Source organism: Lonchura striata, chromosome 3 (assembly GCF_050655825.1).
Source record: "Lonchura striata isolate lonStrDom1 chromosome 3, ASM5065582v1, whole genome shotgun sequence".
Classification (NCBI taxonomy): domain Eukaryota; kingdom Metazoa; phylum Chordata; class Aves; order Passeriformes; family Estrildidae; genus Lonchura; species Lonchura striata.
The window spans coordinates 92,783,503-92,807,861 of record NC_140705.1 but is presented as its reverse complement, the minus strand read 5'-3'; the positions used below and the strand labels follow the sequence as shown (position 1 = coordinate 92,807,861).

The 24,359-nt window shown below is 38.8% G+C and overlaps 1 long non-coding RNA gene across 12 annotated transcripts in view; it reads right to left on the bottom strand.

Moving 5' to 3' along the window:
• The window catches only part of LOC146768015 (uncharacterized), a 264,746-nt gene that overhangs the window by 215,612 nt on the left and 24,775 nt on the right, over positions 1-24,359 (bottom strand). For all 12 annotated transcript variants that reach the window (XR_014954441.1, XR_014954448.1, XR_014954439.1 and 9 more), the window contains exon 1: positions 2,671-24,359. This exon is cut by the window's right edge and continues 24,775 nt beyond it. This is a non-coding gene — a long non-coding RNA (uncharacterized LOC146768015). The remainder of the gene's footprint in view (positions 1-2,670) is intronic.

The window sequence follows — 24,359 nt, the reverse complement described above, 5'->3', positions numbered from 1 at the left end:
AAGCAGCTAATAGCTCCAGAAGATTTTTTGGCACAGTCAAAGTTTATTGCAGGATAATATTTAAAATGTGGTGCAAAATATATTTTTTTCTATGACATTCAAGGTAGTAAAAGCATTAAGCCACAATAGACACAGAAGTAATTCCTATGCTTATAGGCATTACAGAGCTTAACATTGAGAAGAATTTTAAGGTTATTTTTTATTTCCTACTCACAAATACTGCACCATGTTATTGATATTCAAAGGAATAAAATAATAATTTCCAATTATCAATTCATCATGGTGAACATATAGCATGATTTAATTTTTAATTAAGAAGTCATTTCCAAGGCTAAAATAGTTCATTTTTAATCAAGAAGAACATTATAAACTTTTTCCTATAAACTCTGAACTCTTGAAAGGTTTAATGAGCTACAAGACTGACATTTCCACCACTAAATTTTAACTGAAAACATAAAAGATGAAGGTTTATTTTATTTAGTGGTACATCTGACATGATACTCTTTGCCAGTGTTGGTTTTGGATATAATATGGATCAGTGTTTATAACCAGCAAGAAAGGCAATGCAGGCTGAACAAAGTATGGGAGAGAAGTAAGAGAAGCTGGAGGAAAAGCAAACTCATTTAAGTCAAATCACAGTTCTTGGTCAAGACCAGCAGCACAAAATTCCCTCTTCCACTTGTAAAATATGGTTATTAAAGGTAAATAGAGGGTTTGCCGGTACCTGGAAAATTACAAACAAACAATTTTACAATTTGGAGAGCAGCTTCATGTGGGGCATTCCTTATTTAATCACCTGGAAATGACTTCACACAGAGGAAAAGGCAGATTCTGCTTCAAATTATCACCAATCTGTAAGAAGAGTTTGCCTTTCTCTCTGCCAGTTATAGACATTTGAAAAAAAATACAGATTAGACCGGAAGAAAACATCAAATAGGGGTAAATAAAACCATTCACTAACAGCTGTGTGTTGTGAATCTAGAAAAGATTGTCAGGCACAGATGTCCTGAGGCAGCAGAACAGGAGAAGTGGGGTAGAAACGATGCTGAACAGGGGGTGAGCACTGAGGTAGGAAAGTTAAATGGAGTTTAAGAAGATAAAAATATCTGAGTGCTTTTACTTTAGCACAGCCATTCCCCCTGAGTCTGAGGAGAACAGCAGAAGCCTTTCTCCAATAATTATGTGGACATTTAGATGCAGGCAAGGCAAAGCCAGACCTGTCAGCAAGGGGGGACACCTGGCCAGGCTCTCCACAGCACCAAGAAGGGCAGTACCCACCAGCATCAGAGTTCCCTTTGTCTCACTTCCAGAGTTTCCACAATTAGACTGGCTCCTTTAGGTAATTGAGAAGTGACTCAGCAAGACTAACAACCAGAACTGCACATCAAAACAGTGGGGGGAGAAAAAGATATGGGAGTGAAAGATTGACAGGTATTGAGTTTGCCTGCTGACATTGGTACAAGCTGCTCCACAGGCAGAGGTTTTAAGCATAAATTGTGGCTAAAATAGCTGCCTTTTTAAAATAAATGTCAGTAAATACAGTTTTCTGCTTTGCTATAACAAGTGGATTCTGTTTCTCTACATATACAAGTACATAAGGACAATATCCTGGATGAAGTCCTTCAGATAGGTTTTTTTTTTTTCAGGCTGCCATTTTGATTCAGCAAACAGAAATCAGAATCTGAGCCAAGGCAGTGTCCAAAATACCTTCCTGAGACTTTCTACAATTACACACAGGATGTAAATAATTGTATTTTTAGTTGAGATGTACTATTGGATATCTGGAGGTTTTTTATTAATTTCTAGATTGCAGAGATAAATCCCACTAGTGTGCAAGCAGAGCAGTGTAGAGGAGGAAAAACTTCAACCCAGGCTGCCATACCAACCTCACATTTGCTGGAAATAAGGATGATAGCCCACAGGAAAAAAGATCTGATAGCATTTTTCATTAATTATGCACTGACTTCTTAAAATTATTCAGAGCAGGTTGGACAAGCCTTGATGGATTTCAAAGGCCATCCTGTGTGTACGTACTAAATAGCCCACATTTATTAAAATCCAGCTTTTGGCTATGCAGAGTCCACATTGCCACTCCAATAATTTTCCATAAATTGAAGGCCTTGCAAGTGTAGATTAATTGAGGCCATGAAACAGCAGCTGGAGTAAAGAAATTAGATATTCCCTTTCATAGTTTCTTCTCTTGAACTTTCCAATTTCACAGTGGTGGGCAATTCCCAAAAATCAGGCAGCAGGGGAATAAAAGCTAAAACAGCATTTATTAAATCCAATGGTAGAATTGGTAAATGGTTGCACATGGACTTTTCTTTCTATCTTGGCATCACTTTGAAACGATCAAATAAACAAACATTTCAGTGTTGTGGTTAAGCCCTCCATTTGTGAAAATAGTCAAGAATAATTTATTGTCAACCCTATTGCTAAACCACAGATGATTTGGGAATAACTTTAAGACAACCTGTTTATTGTGTTAAAAAAAGAAAACAAAATCCAAAACCAAACAAAACCATCACACTATAAAAGTCCAAAATCTCACAAAAATCCAAACAAACAAAAAGAATAAATCCAGCAAGGCTCATGTGCTATTTAATATCATGAATAGATTTTGATGCTTTACCTATACATGCAGTATTTAATGGATGATTTCTTACTCACCTGATTCACCGTGGCTCCAAAATGTGGAGGGCTTTTGTGATTAGACAGAAGACAAGCACCCAGGGGTGAAAGTGGGACTCTGCCTCCAAAAACTGGGACTGTCACAGATTGCTCCCCACCAAAGCTGCCACCACCAATGGCTCTGGATGACCTTGGACTCCTGGGCGCTGCCTGTCAACTGCCCCGAGATATTGGGTTGCAGGGTGTTCCTTCTGCCTTGGTTTAAAAGATAAATGTCTGCCAAGGGAGGTGGGAATCTTGCTGGAATAGAAAGAAGACCCCTCCCTCCAGATTTTTACTAACTTGGAAATTATGGGTCTTTCAGGCAAAAAATGCTGAAAAAGGAATAACAGGCCTTTAGTAGAAAATATATATAGACATATATATATATATGGAGATATAAATACACACACATATATATACATATATATGTATGTATGTAGTTATACAAGAGAAAAGCACAGAAAACCAACAGAATTTGGCAAATTTTTGGAAGCTTAAGCCAGCCTGGTACTGTTTTTCCCTCCTGGTGTAGCTGTAGCCAGGACACGCTCTTTGCCATCTTGGAACATCCCAGGTGAGTCAAGAAAAGGGGGTTCTCCCCCTTTCAGGAAGCTTCTAAAAACTTCTGCAGGTGGCAGCAATTCAGAATATAACCCACTCCTTATGATTCCTCAGGTTTAGCTTTTATATTTTTCAGATTCTGTTGTGATTTAGTGTGTAAGTCTAGGCTTACGTGTGTGGCTTAATCCCTGCCATCCAGCTTTGGGAGTCCTGCTCCAACAAGTAGGAATAAATACATCCCCCATGTGAGACAGCACCTCTTAATCCCAGCATCTAAGCAATGATAAAGGGAAAAATTCACTGAGTTGTCACACCACATTCCTATGGAAAAGGGCTGATATTGGCAGTCAGGCATTGAGGAGCAAAAGTGGGATTCTGCCTCCGAAAATCCTGAATGTCGAAGGACTCCTCCTGGACCAAAGCTGCCAGGAGCTATGGCTGTGGCCTCCCAGGGCCTGCTTCTTAACCATCCTCAAGACATTGGGTTGGCAGGCTTTCCATGCTATGGAAAAGGGCTGATATTCACAGTCATGTGTTGCCAGAAGTGGGATTCCACCTCCTAAAATTGCAAACATCAGAGGATTGCTCCAGCACCAAATCTGCCAGGACTGATGGCACTGGCTGGCCTTGGATTCCCAGGAAATGCCTCTAAACTGCTCACAGTAAATTGTATATCTGGCTTTTCCTGCCTACAGAAAAGTGCTGACATTGGTTGTCAGGCACATGTGGGTCTAAGTGGGCTTCTGTCTCCAAAAATTTCCATCACGGAATGCCTCCCAGACCAACAGCTCTGGCTGGCCTTGGGCTCCTGGAGACCTCCTAGAAACTTCCCTCAAGGCATCGAGTTGCAGGGTTAAAGCCTCTCTTCCTCCAAGGCCAGTTAGGGCTGTCAGTTCTGGTTAGACCAGGCTGCTCAGGGCCCCACCCAACCTGGTTTTGAACAATTCCAGGGATGGGGCATACCTGACTTCTCTGGGCAACAATAGGAAGAAGATGCCTGAGTGACTGGCAAAGCAAGCTCAGCAAAGCTGCAAACACAAGCTCCAGTAACATTCATTCATTCATTCTTCAGCTTCTCAATCATAAACTTTTATGTTTCATCATCGACCCATAATTGTACTCCCCTCCCTGACTTCCGTAACTGCCCTTCCTCCACTCAGACCAGGCTATATTTGATGTGGGGCACTTCCATGGAATTTGAGCTGCTCAGGGAATGGAGCATCTTTCCTATACATCTGTGTCCTCAGGATGCCTGTGCTCAATGAACTCACTGCTATATCTGGCCTCATTTCAGATAATGCATGTAATAAATAACTATTTAATTATGAAAAAAATGTCTTTTTATAAATGCATACTTCAATAAAATATAAAGTAACTTGGAAGCTTAAACCAAACCACATCAAAACAGTCAGACAGTGAATGTAGAAAACTAAAAATGCCTACACACATTTGGGCGGAATATTCTTGTATTGCTGTCAAATTTTAGGAATATCATCTCCGTGGATTTTTCTTCCCTCTACTGTTTTCATCTGCCAGGAACTCCTACTGAGGGCAACCAGCTAGCCGGTGGTTTTAGCAGAGGAAAGCTACTTCTTTCTGAGGAGCTCTGCTCAGCTGCTACAAAATCTGATGGATGAAAACACTCTTTCCACATCCATACATTTCCTGACAATTTCAGACACTTTTATGACCTCCCTGTGCAGTGAAACACTGCAGTCTCATTCCAGCTCTGCATCAAGTAACAGGCAAGAAAGAAACAAATAAAAAGTCTTACCTTCTGGTACTGCTGATAGTACCTTTGGGGGTTTTTATCAGTTAAAACACTTTCCTTGCTAGCACTGCATAGAAGCCATGATTGTAAGATTTAATGAGACTGACTTAATGAGTCTTCTATTTGTTTTCCAGGAACTGACTGGCAGATTTTCCTTGCTATGCCCCAACTCACTAAAAGGGGTAAAAGCAGGGAGCTAAGACCTTCCTCCAGTTCCTGCACGATGGCTGATCTGCTTTTATTGGTTATTTATTTTTGCTGTGATAAAATCTATCAGTTACCATCTTTTGAGCATGTTCGCCTAAATTCAACAGAAGGCTTGTACTCAAGTTCTTGTGGCTAAATGATCTGCAAGTAGCACCCACACTGCCTTTATGATGGAGAGTTTGGGGTTTTCTCCCACCCAGATCTTCACTTTTCTTTTACTTTTCTGCCTCACTGAAGCCAGAACAATTATATGCAGTGCAGGTCATGAAAAAAATTAAAGAAAGCAAGACTGAGTAAAGGCTCTGATTCTTATTTACCCCAGCTGTGCAGGCTGCATTGCACTGCCAGATGTTTCATGGCTGAGCCTGGCCAGAAGAGAGACACTGTGCAGTCCTCACCAAGGGTCACCCTACCAACCAAGTCATTACCAAGTACCACAGCAGGGAAATGACAGAAACATCCTAACAGGAAAAACTCCCACTTTAATAAATCTTATCCTGTCAAAGCAGTGGAGACAAATTCATAAAACATCAGGCCTCATTTGCTCCAGCACTCAGAGAATTATTCATTTAATGCTGTTTCCTGAGGTGGCTTTAATTTCACATTACTCAATAATTTAGCCAATATATTCTTGGACTGATTATTTTATGAGAAAAATTAAAATGGTAAGCAGCAAGCCTCACTTAAGTGTTTGATACATGGTTGTTTAGAAGGACTGAGTGTTGCTATTTGTTGTTCATCCTTCTCCTCCACTCACATAAACTTTTTTGTTAAAATTAACGTCCCCTGTGCTTCAGAAGTCTAGACCTGACAGCAGCAACACGAGTTGGGCAGTGCAGACTCACAGACACCACAAGAGCTCTCTGCTCTGGCTGTCCCCTGCTCTCTCTGAACAGTGACAATTAATCAGGTCAAATTGTCCCAATGCCAAAGCACTTTTGTCATGGCAGTAAATACTTTGAGGGGATTTGCTTCAGATGAAGACATAGATTCATTTCAACTGGTGGCCTCAGCAGGGTCCAGGCTCAGAGGTAAAAAGCTCTGGGACTAATTTACTTCACATCCTCCATTTATGCAGGCCTGAGAATATGAGGTCATTATTTAGGAATGAGAATTAATATATTTCACTGATTTTAACAGATGCTGGCCTCATCCTGTCATCTTTATAAGTAGGAACGATTCATTGGCTTTCATTACACATGCACTGCAATTTTGTGACAGCATGTCTGCTACATAAAAATAGGAGAAAACTTCCACTTACCTTCCTTTTTTTTTTGTAATGCTAGAGTACATTCCAGTATCTAATTAAATAAAATTTCTTTCTTATACTGAACTGTAGGAGCTGGTCAACAGTTCTGGTTAATTCCCTAGACAAGATATTTTGGATTTTTTTCCTTCTTCGTCTTCACAGCAGATCATTTTAATTCCAGCCGAGACTGAATGAAGCAATGCTGATTTCCCCAGATGGCTCTGCTTTCTTAGGCAGAACCCCAACAGAATGATAATTAAAGGTGAGGAGATAGGAAGAGCTGTGAAACAGATGACAGAGAAAACAATAACTACATTTCACCAGCATGCACCAGCTAACTGAAATGATCATATGGTTTCTTATTGGCCTCATGCATGATGCTGTCATACATTTCATTCTTCATTAGATTTCATTAGTCTCTTCCACACCTCTTTTCTATGATTCCACAATGATTGGCAAATTCCTAAAATAAGAAAAATGTTTTCCTTTCATACTTCTCCCACATGAGAAATGAAGAGTATCAGTAGGGGAAGAGTAATTTATTGGATTATAAGAGATGTTACTTCTTGCTACAGGAACATCTGAAATTCCTTCAGGAACATGTGAAATTCTTTTTAATTTGGAACTAGCTCTGCTGTGCTGCCAGTGGGAGTCCTATGCATGATTCCAGCAGCCAAACCTAAACAAAATTCATAGTGAGCTGACAGATGGGTGGGGTCTGTCTCACTACATTGACAGCACAGAATAAAGACATGATATTTGTCTGATCCAAGAAACAGAACAAGGACTCATAACAGAGACTTACACAGACTCAGGAAGAGAGTGTTGCATACAGTCCCATCAGTGGACGTGAAGTAAAACAGACTGTATTGGTGGCAGAGACTTAGGGGAATGGCTTTGTACACTCACTCATCCTGATTCTCAAGTACTTTAATTTCCTGTGAAGGTGCTGCCTCAACACATAATTGGTAACAGCTCTTTACACTTGCAGATATCTTTAGATATTGATGAGTCCAGCCAGTAATTGTCCTCAGGTGTCCACGAGAGCTTCTCTGACTATGCCAATTTCTTTCCAATAAAAGATTTTCCATTAGCATGAGAGACATGTGTTTGCTTTCTTCCCACACCTTGATTACAGAGCACATACCCAGTTTATCAGGGACTGCTCTTGGCAGGCAAGGCCCCTGTTAAACAGGTGAGTCAGCAGAGCCACAGCTTTGCAGACATCTGTATGGGAAGCACCTGCATGGAGTGGTGCTGTCTCATATCCTCCACTGACTTTAAACTCCTAACTAGAATGTACTACAATTTATCCTGCCCTCCAGCTGAGGCTATGGAGGGGCACACTGCTCCTGGGACCATTATTCATTATTATTTTATAATGCCTCCTAGCATGGTTTTAACAGCTGCTTGCATGAAGGAACACATGAAAGTTGGGCCACCTTTGTGCCACCAGCACTGGGCACATGCCTCAGGAAAGGAAAGCAAGGACAGGATGGTGCTGGGTCCTGTGGCAGCACCAGCATTATCTCCCTGCAGGCTGTGATTGGAAGTATCATCTTTTAAAATTTGAATTGAGCTAACCTGCAGTCAAGCTTGGGTTAGGAGGCTGCAGACTATGGCTTGGTAAAAGCTTGGAAGAAGGCAAAAGTACACAATAATGCATAAAGTAAGGTAATAGATTAAAACCTTGCTAGAACATATTTAAAATCATTTCAGAAACAAAATTAAAACTCATCTGATTGGTGTAGTGAAAAATACTGTGGAAAATCAGTAGCTGAGGATAGAGGCAATAGGTTGAGAAAGACAGGTGGAACTTCCTGTATGAATGCATATGCAATTGTACCAGGAATCCTTTCTACAATCTCCTTTATAACAAAACCAAGAAAGTCTTTTCCTCTTCAGCTTGCGTGTTCACATTCCTAGCTCTTCTCTGAATCCCAACAGACTCTTCCAAATAACAATCATTCACATCTATTTTTATTTAATGGACAATTCGTGAGTCTGTTCTTGTTCAATCTGTTTTAGAAATAGGCAGAGACCCATTGATCCTAAAATTCCAAAACATGAAAGGGTTGTGGAAAGTATTCTGCATCATCTCTTGGGGTGAAAAACACAACAAGTGAAACACAGCATGACTTTATTCCTCTCTTAAGAGAAAAGAGGCTGTTGTCTCACTTGTTCCTGTCAAACTGCACAGGGGCTCAGTAGAACAAAGGCCTTGCTGGGTGACAGAGGAGGCAGGCAGGACTTGCCAGCCTTCCCTGCATGCCCCTGAAGGGAGACACTGCCATTTGCAAAAGTGGATGTGCAGAGCAGAAGGGAAGAGCATCCAAACCCTATGAAGAACAGCAGGGCAAGAGGGAAACTGGGCAAGCATCAAACTTTGGTTCTGCTGCTCTGTCTCTCATTATGTGTCATTACTGGCATTACTTTAGAGGAAAAAAAGCTGATTTGCAGCTCAGTTGATCCATGTGGAAGACAGTTAATAGTGGAGTATTCCTCAGGCAGCAGAGCACATGTGTTATGAATAAGTTCATTAGCTTAGGGAAGTTAAGGCATTTGAAGTTAAATGTGTTAATTAAAATGTTATTAATTGTTAAACTCCACTGATGTCTCCCTTATATCTCTCCATGTTGTGCCCCTTCACTGTACCTGTCATCCCAGGTATTGCCTCCGCTGCTCCACAAAATGGCAACCAGAACATTTCTGGGGATATGCAAATTAAGAACAATGCCGAAAACTCCAAGAAAAAGCCCTGAAGACAACGAGCCAACCTAAAATTTGAACAACTAACCAACTCTGATGATCGGCAAGGAGTCCCTCTATCCTACCAGCCCTACAAACAACATTTGAAGCATCACCATAACTGAAGTAGAACTAATCAGAGTAAGAACCCTAGCCGACAAGCCAAGAGGTGTCTTCCTAGGCACCCCCGTGAGGACGGAAGCCCCAGTTCTGCTGCACAGCAAAACTGACTCCTCCTCTGCGTCGCCAAAGGGAGCAGCAGCGGTGCGCACAACCCCTCGGGCCCCCACCCAGAGCTGGTCACTTGAATAAAGGCATTCAAAAGGAGCTGGTCTCCTTGCCCATTCTTATCACATGGATCATGAGAACCAGTACAGATTTGGCTGCATTAATCCAGAGCCACTACAAAGTGCATTGGATTCCCACAAAGATCAGTCATTACTCCCTCTGCCCTCACCAAGACACTCTACTTTCCAACAGCCTTGCCTGTGACTGTTTTAAAATCCCCCTTCTTGTCAGCTGGCTTGTCTTCTGAAAGCCATTTCTTCCTCTCTCCAAGGAAGGACATCAGAAGAAGGGAACACTACTTGAATATGTGAAAAAATATTTAAACTCCACTGGATTTACAGTGGTAGTTTTAACAATAGGTCTACCAGATCCAACAGGACAGATGGGCTCACAGTGCAGGTCAGTAGGAATAGTAAAGAAAAAAGCAAATTCTACTATTCTAAAGAAAATCAGTATATTCTAGCACTTCAGTGAGCAGGATCATCTGCAGAACAACTATGTTCTAGTAAATGACATTAACAATTAATATACAATTGGCATAAGTGCTCTAAAGTATTAAAATTTTCATTGGTATGAATAGTTATTCTGGAATCAGCTTTATAAGTCTTACAGTAAAAAGAACTCGATTTCATAAAGCCCTGAATAATTATATTGCAAAAAAGTAGGAGATTATTTACAACAAATAGGCCAACAGAACAACATGACAAGCCAAAAACATCCACTTACAGACAACATAAGATAGGCAGAATATTAATCAGAAGACAGGAGTTATTCAGGTCAGGGTGAACCTTTTCATGGAATATGACATTGCTATAAGTGCCAGGCAAGTTTTTTAACCTCTATCCCAAAACCAATAGAGGACTTGTTAGGTATTCACTGAAATTACACTTCTAACTTGTAAATTATTCACTATAAGGACAAAACTGATGTTAGATACTGTCATGTGGATATTATGTTGTGACCTGAAAAAGGTCATTCAGTGATGAGGTGATTCAGTGGTAAAAATAACAAGCAATCTTACACTCCAAAGCCAGATAGCTATAAATGCCAGCCTTTTCTCTTTTCTTTCATCTGATGTAAAAGATAGCTCCTTTTCATACTGTTTTGCAGTATTTTCATCCAATTCCAGAATATATATAAGCACAAAGTTTACATGATACATTAAGCACATATTGGGGTTGTTAGAGCACTTGTTACTCTAATCACCAGAAAGTCATTTCATTTTTCTTTTTACATTGAACACAGTGAAAAGGAGGAACATCAAACAGCTTATTTGATATATTTATGGGTTTTAAATAATAATTACAACCATTGCAGTTACTACAGGGTCTACAGAGCTCTCTCTTTCCTCACTGTGTAATGACAAATTACTGGGCACACAAAATTCTACTCTCTGCAAACAGATGTAGTAGACAAGTACAGAGATTATTAGCAAACCACAGATATTCCAGAGTTAGTGCTACACCCAAATAATCTGAAAATGAGGCCTACAATCCTATTTTTCTCCAAAAGGGTAGAGCTTTAGGAATGAAATTTCCTACCAGCTTAGCAAACCAGTCTCTCAAAATTTCTTACACATCTCTGTTTGCTTTTGCTCCATAAATACTTAATAAATAGACTTTAAATTGAACTCTGACTGATTAGTTTTGGGGTGGCTTGGTTGGGGAATTCCTTTATGCTTTGGCAGTTCTACTGTCCTTACTATTAAGTTGCAAGACTGAAAATTTTCTGAGGATGGAGAAGAAGAGTCTGGAACTTCTCATTCAAATAATGATATGAATGCAAACAATTCTCTTTGGTTTACCTGTGACTCATCTTACAAATTGCAATATTATATTAAGGTAAGAGAATCAGATGTAAACCAATCAGCTTTTTGGAAAACAGGTAGAAAAGATGCTTCCCACTGTTTCTGGTCCCCAGGCTAATTTGAGTAGGTTTAATTAGAGCGTCTGTGCTGGTTTTAGATGTAATCTAGGATCTAACAAATTCCATTCAAACTGAACTAGCAGGTGGAAGTGGTCTGGTCTATCAGCACACTTTGACATCATCCAGCTTCAAGAATTTGAAATAATCCAGTTTGCAATGTCACTTCCTAAAGCTGTGAACTTTTAAACATTTGACTTTGAGACTAAAACCAAGGGAGGAAAATCCCCCCCCCAGTGATTTGAAAAGGTAAAAGTCCCTTCATTGTAAGAGGTTTCTTACTCCAGGAGAAGCTCTGGAAAAGATGGAAAACATTTATACTCTAAGTGAAAACCCCAGTGCTCAGACATACAGCTCTAAAATATCAATCTGTGAGGCTTCCACCAAGATAAACCCATTTATTCTTTCTGCCCTGATTTAATAGCTCTTACAAATAGAAAAGAAGATGTAACTGGCTAAGACATAACTTTTCTCCAGTTTCAAGGCACATGTGGTTGGGAGTTTTTTCCCTAAATTTTAAATAATTTTTATTACCTTGGTTGTTTCTACTAATATCCAAATATGCCTTTTCTACACCAGCTGTTTATGATCTAAGTAAAAATGTGGGAATAAAGGCTAAGGAGGGAAATAAAACAGGGAAGGAGCAAAATTTACTCAAAGGATTCAGATTTATATCTTGGAAAAATGTGTGGTTTATTACCATTATATCTCAGTGTTTGGTTTGGTTTGGTTTGAAATGTGTCTTATCAGGGTGAAGTTTCTTCCATTCCAACTCATTTTTCTTGTATCTCAGAAGCCATTGTTTGGGGAATGCTGCATTATCCCTATTTTTCATGGGCCACTGCTAAAAACGTCTTCCTCAATCTCTTCATGCTCTTTCCTCTAACCAGCTGGGCCATAATGAAAAAGCACCTCAGGCTGATGATGTGCTATCAATAACTGTGCAGTTCAGTTTCAAACCCCTATTAAATCTCTTTTGTAGCACTGGCACTATTACTTTCCCTCTGTTCTCACTTTATCAACCTCTACTTTAGCTGCAGAGTGTACATTTTTTCCCTTTATGTTGCCTCATTCCAAGGCTGGATCCTCAGGCAGTGTCAACTGGTCTATCCCCATTTCCTTCTGGCCTTCCAGCTGAGAACCTGGCTAAATGTATTCTTCTAATTTCACCAGATCATGTGTCAGGTTTTCTTTACTCACAGCAGCAATAAATATTTTTCTGTTAAAATAACTGGAGTTATTTTCTACTGCTTGACTGGTTTTTCTTCCACACATGGTTCTGACCAGCAGAAATGGACCAAGGACATCAACGGTGACTAGACTGGACACATTAATATCTTTCAAGTTTATATCTTCATTCTCATTACTGTCTCATGGTGCTAAAAGTGGGCTAAAATTTCAAGACCTTAAAATTAAGTTTCTATCCAAATCAAAAATTTTATTCAGAAAGTTTAATTCACTTCAAAATCACATAGACATGCAAAGTGCATCCTGCCATCTCTCAAGGATCACCACACAACAAGGATCAACAAACAGGACAACACAATTCAACAGAAAAATAAATTTTTAAGTTACTAAAATTTTCTCAGTTTCAGAATATGCTTTTATAAATCTGAATTATTAAATAAAAATTGTTCTATTCTAAATAAATCATTAAATAAAAATTCAAAATTTGGCAGTTTCAACCTGCCTAGAGTCCTAGGTATTGGAGACTTGGATGATATAAATATAATCTTAGGCTTGCTATAGAAAACAGAGGAGGAAGTTTCTCTCATGACTATGAAAAGAGATGGCAAAATGGAATATAATATTGTAATAGGAAAGTTTACTGAAACAGTTGCAGAATTTACTAGAGAAAAGACAGTATAATCAGGAAATCAGAAAGTAATTCATTTAAGCAGATATGGAAAATGACATGTAAGAGCAGCAGAACACTGATCAGGAATAAAAGGAGGGAGCCCAATTGCATTAAAATTGAGAGAGATAAAAGAGAAGAATTGCTAAGGAAGTTATGTATTTCTAGGTCTTGTTTAAACTGTTTTCATTCCATATTGTATTCAACAAGAAATAGAGAGCAAGCAAAAATCTGGGGTAGTAGAAAAAGCAAGCCAGCTACAAGAAATTGAACAGAAAGCAATAAAGACAGAAGGCCCAATGATTATATTCAGCATATTGGAGGAATTCCTCAGGGCATAGACAGAGAAAGAGCAACATGAAGATGTGAGACTATGCAGAAAGGGCTCTTGATTAACCACACCTATTCTACAAATAGCTAGACAAGGAGCAAGTTTCACTCATTGAAGCAAATCTAAAAATATTTAGGAGGATTTAGTACAAGAGATACAAGCAGATTCTCAGCTACATGACCTGACCCAGCACCCAACATACACACACTGAAAAGAGAAAACCCTGTACAGGGATTTTTACATATGTTTGCACAAACACCTCTCCCATCGATCTCCCAGGGCTTTAGAAAACACATTTTATTTCAAGGAACAGTGCAATGAATTTCTTGAAAAGTGTCCTCTCTCCTGACACACCACACTGCCTGCATGGCCTGTAGATGGAGGTGGAGATTAATGTAAAGACACCAGAATCTGTGTTTCAGGGAAGAATTGTCTTGTGGGTTTTTTCCTTTCCCTATTCTAGAGTAATCATTAATACTTCCCTGCAATGTTCCTTGTAGACTACACATAAGGTTCAACTGTGATTTTTCCAAAATGGTTCATTTCTCTCCTCTCTTTCCAGTCTCAGGTGTGGGTTGGGCTCCCAGCTTTCTGCTGGATTTGCAGAACAGCCCTGCACGTGTCACTCACTGACCCAAACACAAACAGGCCTCTCAAAAACAGCAAGAAGGAGGCTGCCTTCCTATGCAGAAAGTCTTCTGGGGCCAATGGACGACAATCAGGAATTGCTTCAGTGCCACATATTATACTGAGCAATTTTCTAATTATTCTAATCATGTCTTTGATAATCTTAATTAAGTGCGTTTCCAGAGTACAGTTTGAAGCTGTTTTTCCCTGGCACATCCCCTAGCTCATCAATAGACTTGTGGGAAGTAGCTTTACTACCTAGACAATATTACTCTTGTCTATAAGTAGACAAAAGTAATATTTCTGTCATTGCCTCAGAGGAAAACAAAATAACAGAAAATAAATACATGCACTGTTTGTATTTAATGACAACAGGGTACTAGCTGGGAACAGAACTGAATTCAAAGCTTTCCAGACAAGGCTCCACCAAGCCCTGTAATGGGACTGTCAATTAATGTGCTGGCTGCTTTACCTTTTCTCAGACTGCTCTCTTTGAGGCTTTTAAATCCATAGTTTGAAAGCCAAAGGCCCCTGCACTTAAAAAACTTGTGCATGAATGTTGCTCATGTCCCTTTATTAATACCTCCCCTGATGGGCAAGAAATACATGGAGCTTGCTTCTAATGTGATCTCCTTTTAGATTTTTCCTTTTAATACCCTCTGAACTTCTGCTGACTCACTGTGTTTCTTTATGGGAGATAGCAAGCAGAGCTTCTTCATCATTAGTGTCCTTTGATCCTGCTTTCTGTCTTGCCTGCCTCTCCCTCATCCGTTCTGTACATCCTCTAAGTGCCCTTTGATCTCTTGTCACTCATCTCCCTCTTTTATTCTTGCACTAGGAAAGAAACTGCCTATTCCAAATTTTTATTTCTAAATTTACAGGTGGACCTCTCCTTTTGAAATAACCTCTGCATCTACTATAATTTCTAATAGCGTGAAAAGTTGTTTGTTTTGTCTCTACAAGCTTCAGATTCTTTTGTTTCCCCTCCAGCATTTCCTTTGGTTTTGAGGGCAAGTTTTCCCAACCCATTACTTGCTTTGCTCTTACATATGCTACCCTGAGATAGAAATGGATGTATATATGAATGAGATATTTGGAAAGATTGCTAGCATTTCTTTTACCTCTCGACTTTAATTCTCATTTATTGGAAGACAGCTGGGGAGTTTGGTTTGGAACCTGGCACCTCTCAGCTGGACCACAGGTGCTGCACATGCACTTCTCACCTAAATACTGGCTAAAGAAAGGTGCAGGAGTAACAGACATCCAAATTAACCAAATGTTCTTACTTTGAGTGCAGAACATGCACCATCCTCTTGAAATGCTACTACTGAAGTAGCATTTACTGCTATTTACCAAAGAATTCTCATTTCCCTGCTGGGAGGCTCCCAGTGTCATCAAAGTTCCTATTTTGTTTTATTTTGCTTACAGAGAGAGCAGAAGGGGTAGCTCTTTCTGTAGGAAGCCCTGAAGGGTAGGTGTGCCTCCTTGCTTGCCTGTCTGACACCTTTACTCTTTCTCCACAGAGCCTTGCAAATCCAAGCTGGTGATCCCACAAAAACCAATCACAGAAAACTCTAACAGCAGGGGGAACATGAGGAAGGACCGAGGCTTTTCTGTGATTTTCACAAATGAAAACCGAGCGCTGCACTGTCTGGAGCCTGCTGTGTCCTCCAAGACAAATTTCAGTGCAATCTCTTTCTCCCACAGCTCTTGAAGTCCCTCCCAAGAATCTTCTTGGATGAAGTACCTTTTCTTTTCCATGCTTCCTAGAGAATTTTATGTGTTATAACATCTCTGAAATATCACCCAACCAGGCTTGCTAAAATCTTGATAAATAAGTGCAAACAAACTGGCTGTGAACACCCCAGGACTTGAGAGCTCAGCTCTCCCTTCCAGTGATAAACCATGTCCCACTAAGTTCCTCCAGTTTTGTGAGGATTGGGATGGACAGTCCTACAAAGAAAGCCACTGAACTTCCACCAAAAATGCTCAGACAGCATTTACCTATAGCACTAGAAACATAGAAATAAATGTCCCATGGACCAAAACCAGAAGAGACATTAAAATTTCAGAAAGTCCCACAACTGTCCCTGGCAAAACATGGGCCCACACTCTTTCTCCCACTGATTTTTAAGATGATGCCCTTTCCTTTTGGGCATTTAATACAGACTGTTCACTTGCCAATTCCAAATCTCAAGTCTCTCTATACATTTGCCTATTTTTTCTGACTTAATTTTCACCTGTTTTCTCATCAGGATGTGTAGTGCTCAGCACATGTTGGTAGAAAATATCCAACTCCCATGCTTTCAAAAATTCTAATGTTTCAATGCCAGTAAGCATGACACCTCCAATGGAGTCATTCAAAAGTCTTTTTTAAACAGCAGTCTGAGGAGATGGCTTTCAAACTTTTTGCCTTCCACATACTTACTGTGATGTCTGACAGAGAAAAATGTGTGTTGGCAACACTGCTTAGTCCACACTGAAAAAGGAAAATTGAAATGATACTTCTAAGAAGATTAGTTAGTGATCAATAGTGACAGGTATCTGTAAACACAGTAATGGAGACCCTCTCATATTCTCTCTCATCTGGTGCAGCCCTCCCAGAATTGCATTTCAGGAAAATTAATTTGTTCCAACTCCCACTCTGGACAAGTTGTCACAAAAACAACATGAGACAGAAAAACAAAGCCAAAGAAATGTCCCATAAAGAGAAATATGAACAGCTGCAATGCTAAACAAAACCACACTAACCCAGCTCTAAAAGAAAGGACAAGATTTTCACAAAGGGGATTTTGAAGTCCACAGAGAAGCTGCTCCAAATGGAATCTCCTCTGTTGGAAATTAGTAACTGTAGAGTAAGAGGTCTCAAGAGACAGGAAGACCAGAGGGAGGAGACAGGAGAAAGTTTATTTACAGGCTGGAAAATACTTCTGTCAAATGCCTAAAGGTTTGGCCATAAGAGCCAAAATTCTGCTTTTTTTTTCCTGACATATTTATCACTTAGTAATGCTTTGTTCCCAAAAGAATTCTCAATAAAAGCAAACCATGATTTCCACCTGAAAATTTCTCATCTGACTTATTAAAAAACCCTTTCCTATATAAGAGGTCAATTTTTGTTCATGCTTTGTTGTGTACAAAGACACCATTCCCCAAAAAAAAAACCACTTGAAGGTATGGATTTTAAATTCAGGAATATTAAGCAGTTAACACAGAGATAATGACAGAATCGGGACCACTGCATAAATATCAAATCTATCTTTGAGGGGAAATTCAGAACTTCTCATCTGAGCATTTTTAGGCATAACTTAAAATACAAAAGAACCTATGAGAATGTAAATTGTCATTTATAGTTAATGTTTCTCATTAAAAGAGCATAACTGTAAATTTATAGAAAGCAAATAAATATAAGAAAATAAGAAATTTAAATATCTTAAGCTATAAAACAATAAATCAAAATATGTTAATTAAAGTGAAACTTCATTAGCAATTATTTTATGGTCAGAACATAAGGGTAATAGTATAACAATTAAGAAAAAAATGCAGTTTATAGGAGCAAAAAATAAACTTTTTTTTGAGTCACAGTAGAACTGACAATGCAGCACCATCAACTCAAAATAAATTAAGTTTCAGCACTCTGTTTGGAACAGACAAGGCCCCAATCTGTATTTTTTGGGATCTAAAAATTATAATTTAAATCAAGATATGCATGGGCAGACAAAACCAACATCAGTCTCTTAAAAAAAAGTACCACAATGCTCAATGCCTTCTTGAAACCGTAGGTATAAAAGAACTTCAACAATTCTTCTGGGTGTCACTGCATCCAGAATAGGCTGAGTCTCTTCCCAGAACTCCAGAAAAAAAAATTGAAAGTTTGCCAGAACCCCTTTATCATTCAAAAATTTCATTCTGCGTAGGAAATACTGTACTCATTTGAAAAGTGTATCAGTCAATTCTTCCTCTGCTTTTTCTGCAGAAAAATACTAAATAAATTACATACTCAATAGCAGTTCTACTCAGTAGGTGAGGTAAGCAAATTCGGGTTGTTCTGGGAGTGATTTTTCTTCTGGATTTGTCCTACTTTTCACCTTTACAATTTGATAAGCCTAGAACAGAGGTGCCACACTGCTCCTACATTTCACTAACAGCCAAAGTTCTGGCTTTGGTCCTTGACAAAAACACTTCCTTTGCTCACAGTTCCTAATCCACTTTTAAGGAAATTTTATCACACAGAAAATTCTTTGCCAATTCTTTTCAGAGTTGCACTACCTTTACTTTGTAGCCTCCATTCCAACCTGTACTGTGAGTTTCCATGGAGATTTGTGAGGGAAGAACTATCCCTGCTATGTCAAATCTGAAGATCACAAACATTTTCCATCCAATAGTTAAGGAAACCAATCCAGAAGGAGCATCTTGCCCTTAAGGTCCATTCCTTGATTCATAGTTCCAGCCTCCTGTCTGATCTTGGGAGAAGTTAACATCTTTGAGCTCCAGTTTCTCTTAAATTACTTGTAACAGTTTTTCCCCTCTGCCACACTTTGTCTGTCTTGTATATTTTAAAGGTATGATCTCCAGAACAAAGAGGCTCTGGCTAAAATTTTGCACCTCACTTAGAGAAGAGAAGAAAAAGCAAAATAACAGAAGCTTTCTTCATTTGAGAGTTCTCTAAAGGATCCACAGACTGGGTTTCACACCGTTTAATGCCAGAATGATAGTTTCCTACAAGTATGGAAAAAACTGCTGGTCTGTGTCAAGTTCAAAGCAGAACCAGCTTAATTATGGTGATATATCTTCATGTTTAATCAGGTAATGCTAAATAAATGATTAAAACAATTAACTGCATCTTGTAAGGCACTGAATACACACATTAAATTGCTTGCAAACATTACATGTGGTTTGAGTTCTTATTATACTTTGGGGAAAGCTGTATATACTGGCAATAAACTGATCTAAGATATTTGGCTAATACCACATGGAAACTTTAAATAGCAGGGATTGAGGCAAAGAGAAGCATCTAAAGAAACATTAAATGCCAACCATTCTGTTCCACAGGAATGTAACTCCTCCTTCTGCCTTGAATTCTTTATAAATATTTGTCAACATCTTACATTTTGCACCCATAAGAAAGCAGTTTTCTCTTTCCTTAAGCTTGAAATACAATGTTTCCAAGGTTGTCTGTCAGCACATTTTTATCCTTTGATTTCTTTTTACGTAACTTCATCAAAGCAGGACTCAGTAAATTGAGCCTAAAGAGCAGTGCAAGATGAAATGCTGCAGAAAACGAATATTCCCATTTCCCCCTAACATTGCAATATATATTCAAGATTAATTGGAAGAAAAAAGGTAATTTTATTTACCATGCTTAGCCTTGTTCCTACGCTTAGCTTAATGGAGATCTGAGGTAGAAAGGCAGTTGCAGTTAAAAGAGTAGGTTTCACTATTTTATAATATTCTAATTTACCAACATTTCATGGTATATATGTAAAAGTTTGAAATTTGCCAGCCAAAACCTACAAATCCATCTATTCCCTTTCCTGTTTAAAACAAAGGATTTTTAGAAATAAGGATAATTTCCTTCCTTTCCTGTTGTCACCTCACCTGTAACTTTCTTCCCTTTTAAACCCATGAGTGTATTTTCTTACTGTTACCTTCTCAAGTGTGTATGGCTGGCAATAAAAATCCTGCATGGGAAACATCAGAAAATTTTTGGAAGACACAAAGTGATAGGAATCTTTTGAAAACTATTTTTCACAAAACTTCACTAACAAACTGATCACTGCAACTTCCAAAAGGAAAGAGAGATCAGAATGGCAAAGCAGTTCAGTGTGTATTTTAAACTGCAGCACGGTACATTTATTTTGGCACTCAAATTCCTTGTTTCCCCAAGGACAAAGTGTGCACATCTCAAGTAATGATGCCCAGATGTTTCAAGGATATGGCTTAGCAGTCAGGCTTCTTGCTGGTATAAACTGGCAGTTTCCCTGAACTCCCACATGTGCTGTTGAAAACTCACAAGCTATTTCATCCACACCAACAGGTCCAGCACTCTGCCTAAGCTACCTTTGCAGTAATAATATTTACCATTTTGATTTTGAAATTTACTTCCAGGAAGTTTGCAGTATTTACCCTAAATACTTTGCTTTGTGTTGGACCCGTAGCACCCATTTATGCCATTAAAAGTCTGCCTGTGAAAGAATATCTCCAAGGAGTGAATGCTACCAAAGCAAATGTGATACCAAGTCAAGGAAATATTTGCAGAATTCTTTCAGCACCAACCAAGCTTTAGTGTCAACATATTTGAAATCACTGGAATTAGCAGCAAGTGAGGCTTCAAGATGGTGATGTAGGAAAACATCCTAAAAGAAGGGAGGGACCTTTCTTGACTTGCTAAAATGATTAGGGAAGAAGTGAACAAGCAGCACATGGCATTTCCAGAGTTACACAAGTTTAGCAGAAAGAGCTGCTCCATTAGTTTATTTAATAGAACATTCTGTCACCCCCAGCTTCCCCTGAGGCTGTGCAGAAGAAAAGAGGAATTATTTTCCATTAAATAGCATCAAAGTCTAATCAAAGAAGAATATGTAAAATAACATAAGTATTCTGAGGCTGAGTTAGTTGCTAGAATTGCTACGATTAAGCCTATATTTTAGGCACAGTTGCATTTTCAATTTAAGGCCATAATCAGTATATGTGTTCAAACCCAGGGCAGTTTATATGGAAAATGGGCACTTTCTGATTTCCAAATGAAAGGGGTTTAGTATTTTTTTTAATCTCTGAACACCACTGAAAGTCTACAGGCAGATGAAATTAATCTGTTTATTTCAGTAACCACAGAATTCAAATATGAAGGTACCTTCTCTTTTCTAAGCCCATATCAGACAAAATATATCCTCCTCTCTTAATGACATAAAAAAGAGGAAGGTGAGATCAATGGGGAAAAATGGAAAATTGAAGGGGAGAAAGAGGAAGACAAGAATAAATGTGGAAAACATTATTTGCACAAAAGCTTAAAAAGGAAAACCTCTCCTTGAATTAAGAAGCAACACTTAACCAAGTAATAATTTCATACTCTCATAGGAACACATAATTATTCACACAATGCAAAGGTCTGAAATAATGGAATTTGCTGTAACTCTTGATTTAAAGCTAAATAGCTCATGAGTTTTCATTATATAAAAGCACTTTTCTGTCTCATTTGCAAACAGAATCTTGAGCACCTACAAGAAGTGACTGGGCAAAGCACATCAGGGCAGGATTAGCTTCCCTCTTATTTTCTTATTATCAATTTACTCAAAAGAAAATTACAGTGGAAAGGTCATCACACTGGGAAAAACAGCTGAGGGTTTTCAAGACCAACAAAACACACAAGATTGCCATTTGCTGTGAAAATTTAACAGTAATCCTTCCGAAAGAGCAAGTTTTAATCTTGCTACCATTGCAGTTTCTGAATTTCTACCTCTTCCTTGTTCTTTGACTTTCATTCAAATTATTTAATTAAAGGATGATAAATTCTTGACCTTCCTCTCACAAGCATTCCCCTCTGACATTTGGTAATGCTCTCTGATAGGACAATTGCCTGGCAGGGATTAATATGTATATTAACCTTCTAAACTGAACCCATTAGAAGAATGTAAATTAAGCAAGCCCTCTTGCTGTACTTTCACCTTTTGATAATTCACCATTGATAAGATTTCTGAGGCTAATCAAGAGGTGGAAGCTTTCTTTTTCATATGTAGTGCATTTTGAATGTTTTCTGATATGCTACAGCTTGTTCTCCTTCCTGGGACAATCACGAAGGTGTGCTACAACCCATCTCTGTTGTTGTATAAGTTGTACAATGCCATACAACCATAGGATGCTTTTATTGTTTCGTTTCTTTTTCAGTTTTGGTTTGTTTCGGGGTTTGTTGGGTTTTTTTGTTTGTTTGTTGTTTTTTTTTTGTTTGTTTGTGGAATTTTTTTTTGTTTTGTTGGTTTTTATGTTTTGTTTTGTTTGGGTTTTTTCTGAGGTTGCTGCCACAAATCATGGTGCCAGGACAGGATGCTGTGGTCTGTGACTGGCTTCATGCATAAGGGAAGCCATGGGACTCTGTTGAAATGGATTCTGCTTGGACTATCTTGTGCACTCTCAGGAGCAATCCCATTCTTCCTTTTTAAAATCCCAGATGGTGCTCAGATAACCACCATGCATATCAAGCTAAAGTTAATTCTATTCTCTGTTCATGTGTTTTATTTCACCTCTGAGTTTGTCACCTTCAGCTCCCAGCCTTCTGACTTAGGTGTTTTCCTCCCTGCCTGACTAAACAGCCCTACAATTTCAACTCTTTGCTCATCATTTGGTGTATTCTGCATCTATTGCTCCCAGAGGAGGACATTTGATGGCACAGCCAAATCCAGTAAGGTTTCCCTGAAAGTCAAATCCTGAAAGTCTAAGCTGCTCCCAGGACTGGACTTGGCTGGGTCAGTATTAATTTGCCCTCCAGTTCATTAGTGAGCACAGGTACCAAATGTAGAGATGAAGAGCCTTCTGTGCCCCAAAGGTGTCATGATTCCTCAGGTATCAGCCAGTGCCTCATGGTCACAACATCATCCTCATTTCTCATCTGAGTTGTGAGAAACCACAATAGTTTCAAGATTTCCCCAATGTCACTTGCCAGAAGAGAATCCTCCATCCTAACTGGCATTGCCTCCACAGAAGAATTCCCCATTAAAAGACAGCTTTCTTTGCTCTTTTTGCCAAACCAAACCAGGTTATTCCCATCATCAGCAATTGTCATATTCCTGATACTTGCACTGTTTTAAACTTCACACCTGTTACACACCCTTTGCTAAGCTAATCCTAGAAAGAAAGGAAAGATTTCAGACAGGAGCCATGTCTTCCTGTTTCCAGGTCAGGTTTGGGGCACACCACTTAGCTGTTCTTCATCCATAGATTGTATAACAATTTGATTTTGTGTTACTTTTATTCCTAATGAGAAAACTGTGCATATTTAATGTAAGTCTTATCAAACTTTAATTATGTTGCCATTAAATTATCAATGCTTTCAAATCAATAGTAACAGACTCCTTTGTCCAGGGCAGATGCCAGACTGATTGGTCAACTACCAAAAACTCTCTCTTTAATGTATTTAAATGTTGCAAACTTGTTTTCCTTTACTTCAGGGAAGTTTGTCATGATTTTGAAAACCTATCAATGCCCCTGAACAGATTTTTGCAAATTGTTTAGAACCACAGAATACAGAATATTAACAGTTGCTTTTGAGGAACTTTTTGACCTTCTTGTCTGCTGTAAAGGACTGGGTCCCAGAACCCATTTGAAGACAGACTCAGTAAAGAACAGGGCTTAATGCACGTAATGCTGTGTGAGCCCATGAGAAATTGGACTGAAGGGCTGCAACTAGAGTTTTTATTTACACTCTTTTAGGCCCCTGCTGTTCCCTAAGGAGTGCCAAGGGATGAGCAGGGTGCTTATGGAGTGAGTTATGCTTCACTGAACTTCTTACATTATGGAGACAAGCACACAATCAAAGAGAATTACAGAATAGCTTTTGTAGACATTTACTGAATATTTCTAACTAGTTCTGAATTATCATTCCTTTTTTTTTTTTTTCCTAAATGTAGTTAATGTGGCCAATAATAGTTTCAACTTTGAGAAACTGGCAAGCTCTGAATGTGATTCATCTCTGAGGAATCAGTCTTTTGGCAACAGGTTATGCCATTTTTAGAAGAATGTGACAATTCTCAAACTTTTCTCACTTGCTGCTTCCTGATTACCCTCTTTCAATTACTAAGTAATAGAAACTTCCCCCTCAGGTGTCATTTATAGTAACTCAACAGAATTAATGCCTGTGAGTAAGCAAACATTCTCTCTTGAGTTAGCCATGAAGCAGATGAAGAATTTTCATTACAGCACATGAAATAATCTAGTTCAATTTCTTTGACAAGTTCTGTAAATCCATGGGGCTGCTCTGAATTTGCAGTCCTTTGGCTTTACCATCCACTCACTAGGAAACCTGAAGGAGGGTGGAACAAGGTTTTCAGAATGGAATAACATAACTTGTATTCAGAACATCCTATTGGGTGATTTGGTTTTAGTATAGCCATTGAGACTTTGGGGATTCAACAAGTCA